Below are 7,349 nucleotides of genomic sequence, written 5' to 3'. Positions count from 1 at the left end.
AGATTAAAAAAAAACAAAGAGAACAAAGCAATAAGATTACACCGAAAATATTCTGTTTCGAAAAAAATATTTATTCAGTTGATAACAACAACAAGGAGTAAAACAAAGAAAAGAGATCTTTAATTGAAAAAAAAAGAATTTGACGCACGCGCATACATATGTTTCTCAGATTTTCATATATATCTTACAGGTATTTCATAAGGTATTTAAATGGACAATATAGTAATGATATTATTTTGTATTGTTTTCATATGATTCAGAAATTAGCCTTCTGGTAAATCATGTCTACCTAAGAAATACATTCTTCTTGATTCCATGAAAATTTCATGAGAATGCGTAAGCAAATATATAACAATTTGACTTCTAAAATAGATGAGGTGTTTAAAAGCTATAGAATTTATATTAACATTAATAGTAGTATAAATATTTATATATGATCATGTGTGCGTGAGTGTGTGCGCATAGGGAGAATTTTGCGAAATAATATATGTATATACATATACATGTGTATATATATATATATATATATAAACACATATGTATATACATGTACATGTGTGTGTATATATATATATATATATATATATATACACATATGTATATACATATACATGTGTGTGTATATATATATATATATATATATATATATATATATATACATATATATATCCATAAATGCATATATATATATATATATATATATATATATATATTCGTAAATTGTTTTAGCTAATTTGTTTATCCTGAAAATAAAAGTAGTGAGAAAAATGTATAATCAAGAAAGAAAGCCAAATCATGTAGTTACATTGTATGCGATTAACATTGTACATTTTAAAATTCACAGAAATAAAATGATTATCATTTGTATTCATCTGAATCGGGGAGTAACTTTCCATTCCCATGTACATATATGTATAAGCATGTATTTGTGTGCGTGTGCGCGTGTATGTTAATGTGTGAGTATTTATATATGTGTATACGTATGTATGTGGATGTGTTTTATTTGTATACATTAATGTATCACTTCAAAGGGAGGCTTTCGACGAATAGTTTCATATTCAGTGTCAGAACACGTGAGAAAGTACAGTAAATATATAATTGTCTTTAAAAATGCTCTTAGTTTTTATGCACTTGCTTTGAGAGAAGTTAGCAATAAAATACATGATGCATTGCGTATGTCTTAAAAGCTTTTTCAGTTTCTGTAATTTTCTAGTATTGATTGAAGGTCCCAGTTACTTGATGTTTTCTTACAATTGTGGATTGTTTTAAAGTATGTAACAGAAAATTAACCATCATCGATTACGACAGCCACGAACGGCGCAACCGGTCCATTTGATTTGGAGCATTATTGTGACAACATATCACAGGCGTTTCTACAATCTAACATAATTTAACCAGCATTGGAGCGTCTGTAGCAATACTGATCTGGTGTATTGAAAGTATTGCCAGTCCACCAGGATCCCACACTTTCTCTGCCAACGCACAATTACCAAGTTTGTGTTGACACGAAACCGTGTTTAATACACCAAGATATTGGACAGCGATATCACATCCGCTAACTCTTGAGTGCAAAGCGATATTATTACTCCCATGCACATGCTTGTGCCTGTTTTGTATACATGCATATGTGTATGAATGTAGGTATCTACACACACACACATATATGTATGTAAGTATGTATATATATATATATATATATATATATAAACTCAAACACAAATACACATCCAAGCTTAGGTATATAGTCATTCAAAACTGTTTTCAATTGTGACTCCATCATCGCTTTAGTGCGATCGTCAGGCTCACACTTGCTGTTGTCGCCTGGCTCTAACTTTGTACACGACAAAGCAATTTATGGTAAATATGTTTAAAACAGAGCAAACTGGAATATGTACCCCACCCACACACTGACATACAAACACACACACACACACACACACACACACACACACACACACACACACACCTATATATATATATATATAATATATATATATATATATATATATATATATATATATATATGCCCAAACGGTTACACGCGTACGTGTATATAAACAAATAGTTATACTTTCATCTTTGGACTTATACTCTTCAATATTTTTCTTCATACTAATTTTTCCATCTCCAAAATATGTTTCCATGTAAATCTTACCATTATATAATCGGTGATTGTGCATGCACAAACGCATGTTTGCCTATTTACTCTTGATAAATTATAATATATACATGCCTATAATATTTGAAAGCTATTTGTATTTACAAGCGATAATATATATATATTTAATGTAAGAAGTACGTAGGGCAAAGCATTTGCTTAGACAGCGTCAAATTTGATTGTTTTTTCACGTACAGAATGAAATAAATATATTATTTTATATATATATATATATATATATATATATATATGTATGTATGTATGTATGTATGTATGTATGTATGCATACATACAAGAATACATTAGTTATATTTGTATATACATATGTCTCAATAATTTTGTTGAAAATACAAACACACGATCCAACATAGTTGTAACAAAACGTACACACAGCGTCATGCCAACTGTTATACTCATACACACACACTCACATACACACACATTTCTATATTCCCGTAAACATTTGAATTTATATACACGCTTGTGTTTATATATATATATATATGAATATATATGCATACATATATATATGTATACGTATTCATATATATTTATGTATATAGACATAAACATATATATATATATATATATATATATATATATATATATATATATATATATTTATTTCCATGTAAAGATTTAAATAAATTACCAATGTATATATTCAATATTTATTGGGGGTTTGGGATGAGGATATTTAAAAATGAGTTTCACTACCACTGTGGCTTGAAGTTATAAGCGGTGGAACAACAACTGTTTAGGCAACAAAAGATTTAACGCCATAAACTTCCATAATCACCTTGCTATTGCTAAAAATAAAGGAAAACCTCACTAAACATTGACGACACATCACATTTAAACGACACATCACATTCAATTATTATTATTATTATTATTATTATTATTATTGTCATCACCATTACTATCTGATTTTCATTTTTTACCCTTTAGTTTGTTTTTGCTACTGGTCTTTTGTGTTTATTTTTCATTTTGTTCATGTTTTTTGTTGCCGTTACTGCTACTCACATTGTTTTTGCTGTTCTTGGTATTATCATGAATTTATGTATGCCATTTCACCAGCTTCTCTCTTATATATATATCTATCTATCTATATATATATATATACATATATATACTGGGTTAAGTTAATATTTAGTAGTCTTTGAACTGACGTATATAATACGAGATACAATGATTTCTTTCGGTGTTATTTTTAATTTGAATAGATGGAGACTAATAATGACTAATATAATGATAACTAAATCTGCAGAATATAAATATTACATTATACTAAATTAGCAATATAGCCACAGTCTGTTGCTCCACTGGCAACATATTTTCAGCAATTGACATTATTTCCAAAGAGGCTTGAGTTGTTACAAATTTATCGCATTGAGCAAAATTAGTTTCAATTCACTAAAATCATCGTCGCTATGATTATCAAAAAACAGGCTAGAAGACGAATGATAATCAAATCTGGTCAAGGCAAAGGAGAAATATATGAACGACAATTATTATCATAAATTCAGTAAACAGATGTTTGTGCGAGCACTCACTATTTTATATGAATCTTGGTTATTACAGTATCAACTGTAACGTGATTTATTGTTATCAGGTCTTCTCAGCAAAGCGAAGATTTTCAATAATTGCCATACGTAGGAGTAGTGGTTGAGAACATAGTAATATACGAAGCAAGCATCTTGGGGTGAGATTTTAAGAGATTCCTAGGAATATCACCCATTTTAAACACATTACATGAGACACTGAATTCAGTGATGTTTACAAAATCACAACTTGGTACTTAATTTCAGATTCTTCTACGACTTAAAGTAATATTTGAAGTAATATTTGATATATTAGTTAGAAAAGGAATTTGTTTTAACTTATCTTAACTTCGTCGATCGCTGCGAAACTACATTATTTGCGAAAGAATGTAAGCTTTTGTCCCTCGGTGTCCTATCACGCATGTGACACCTTGGAGAAGCTTGCAATATTGAACAATCCTAAAACTGCTGTCAATTCTCATTCATGTAATTATGTCTTCGCTGTTAATTAATATTGCCTTTGCAACCATATTCTTGAAGACACTATATGCACGGATGTACATCTAAGTATACCCATATATGTATATGTACGCACACGCGCTTGTACATATATCATAATATAGATAGGTAGAAAGACATAGATACACACACACAATGCTATATATTGTTGCTCACACATTCATCTATATAAATAATATTATAGAGTATATACCTTACATAAATACATACTAAGGTGAAATGATATATTTTTATATTTTCTCTCCCTGTTTCTCTCTGTCGGTCTGTCTGTCTGTCTCTCTTCCTCTTCGTCTTTCTAGCTTTTGTATCAATTCATGTAATAATCCATTTTTCACAATTAAACGATATTTTCAATGAAATTAAATCTAATTTCTGTATTATTATCATATATTAGTCCTTGTGCAAATTTGTTTCAGATATTGAATATGATAAACAATAATAATTGTTTAGTAAATAAATTCTTTGTTAGAAAGTGAATAAGCACTTCATTTTGCCCTGTACCAAAACTTAATGACTTGTATCTACTCTGTTACGTATCGTAAGTATTATATTTGTACTCAGTGAAAACCGTCTCAAAAAAAAAAAAAAAACAGTCCCCAAAACAATGACTACTACGTTGTTATCTCTCCTATAGATTGATTGTCAGCACAAGTGAACTTAAATGATTTTTATGTTTAGAACAGATGACAAAATGCGTTTTTGAATAGAGAGTAATAAATCGTTTATTTTCTTGCATTTAATTTTTTTTTATTTATATTCTTTATTCATATATGCAATTGATTCTGTATGGGCGCATTTTGACGTATATTTCACTGAGTTAAATATTTCATGTTCATCCAGCCGAAAGCCTTCGTCTTACGCAAATAATGTAATCGCATTTTCATGGTAAAATATGTTAATTCGAAGAACATATCTACAATCAAAAAGAAAATATAATGAATGGAATACTATTCTGAAATAGGATCTTTCTAATTGAATTTTGAACGTAGAATATATTGATCAGAAATCGATTTCCGGTAAATATATTATTACATTATCAAATCAGATATCTAAATTCATCCATGAAAGGCACCTAATAATTCGAGCCGTACACCAGAAACATGAACAAAAATTGAAATTAATATAGCAGAATTGATGAAATTATAGAATGGTAGCAAGTAAAATTCATACTCAGAATTAAATATAGAAAAATGCTCCATAATGCTAAATGGAAATGAGGATTATGTCTAGAGATTTAAAAGTTGTTGCTTTTTGGGAGTGTTACTGTTTTAGTCACATTCTTCCTAGGAATATGGAACGAAATGAATTATTAGATGATTTAAGGATAAAGGAGTCATATAGACTCAAAACACTGGTTATGAGTCATAAGACTTCTCGAGTCATATAGACTCACAAGGGCCGGTTTCTCGGTTTCCACTGGCGTATATATTCCCCATCTGCACGAGACGCCGGTCCGTCGTAGTATTACACATTTTTGCCAGCTGTGTGGACGGGAGCAACATGAAATGAAGTGTTATCCTCAAGAACACAACGCGTCGCTCGGTCCAGGAATGGAGACCACAATCCTACGATCATGGGTCCAACACCCTAACCACTAAGCCACGCACCTCCACCTTAAATAATTCAGCGTGGAGCTATTGAAGTCATACGTTAAATCAAGTGTATTGTGTGTACAATTATTTATAAAACAAAATGATGTATGATTATAAGACCCCAAAACAATATTCAACTAAATAGTTGGAGATAACTTCGTCACAGCTTAAATATTCACTGCATTGTGGCGAGATATTTGCAAAGGTTTCTGTAAAAAAATAACGATGCGTTTTGTAAATAATAAATGTATCTCAAGAATAAGGTATTTCTCGGTATGTAAATATATTTGGATTACTACAGAGCAAATTACTAACCTTCTGGTCCATGTCGTGTTCTATGTATACCACTTTAGTAATATATATATATTTAAATATATCCTTAACAGTATATAATGTATTTACCAACACTGAAACAAGCCTTAGCTAGGTTTGCATATGTTCCAGTTTAGAAATATTTATATTCTGATTCGAAACTAGCATTATTTGGCCGTGGATATATGTGGAAAATGTGGTATATCATCAAAGAAACACATTACACCTATTTAAAGATATATTACCAATCCTATATCCTAAATCGTGGATTAAGAAATGCTACTGTCGATTCCCATGGAAATAGTTATCCTCGCCTTTATTATATCTAATACCATTAAAACTTTGTACGTCCTTAATTTACTATCTTAAAAAATATAAAATTATTATTATTATTATTATTATTATTAGCAAATATATTCTTACATTGTATATGAGCGCACAGATACAAATACATAAATACATGCATAATATATATATATATATATATATATATATATATATATATATATATATGGTCATATACACATAAATGTGAATCTATTTGTGATATATGTATGTGTGCATGTATAATTAAATAATTATAATGAATGAAAATTTAGTGGTTTGAGACACAGAGAATTTGCGTAAATGCCCTCTTAGTCATGTCAGAAATGTTCATGGAACGGAGCGTTGATTTATTATACAACATATCTAGAAAAATACTTATTTAATGAGAAAATGTGAGCCCTATTGTTTGAAAATTTCACATGAAGACCTCCTCCTCCTCATTATCTTACACCACGTGTCACATTCATTATGATCGTTATCATCATGATCTTCATCATTATCATTCCCATCATCATCATCCTCATTATCAACATCGTCGTGGTCGTCACCGTGGTTATCGTCGTTGTCGTCGTCGTGGCCATCGTCATCATTATCATATTTGTTTCCTCTTTCTCATCGTATTACCATATCAGGCTTTCTACAGTGGAACATCCAAGTTTTTTTGCAGAGAGAGGGAGGAAAGGCCACACCAGTACTTGAGTGGTGCTTTAATTTATCGATCACGGAATGATGCAAAGCTAGTTTGATCTCAACGAGATTGCAGCTGAAAACGTAATTCGGGCGGAGTAAATACAGCGATTCTGACAGTTCAATGGTTAAGCATAGAAAAGAACTAACGTCGGGTAAAAATTAATAATACTTATTATAATCGCAATTGTTGCTGTTGTTGCTGTTAAT

The sequence above is a fragment of the Octopus bimaculoides genome, chromosome 5, assembly GCF_046866305.1.
Source record: "Octopus bimaculoides isolate indiv1 chromosome 5, ASM4686630v1, whole genome shotgun sequence".
In the NCBI taxonomy this organism is placed as follows: domain Eukaryota; kingdom Metazoa; phylum Mollusca; class Cephalopoda; order Octopoda; family Octopodidae; genus Octopus; species Octopus bimaculoides.
The sequence above is the reverse complement of the archived record's forward strand: the minus strand, read 5'-3'. Positions refer to the sequence as shown.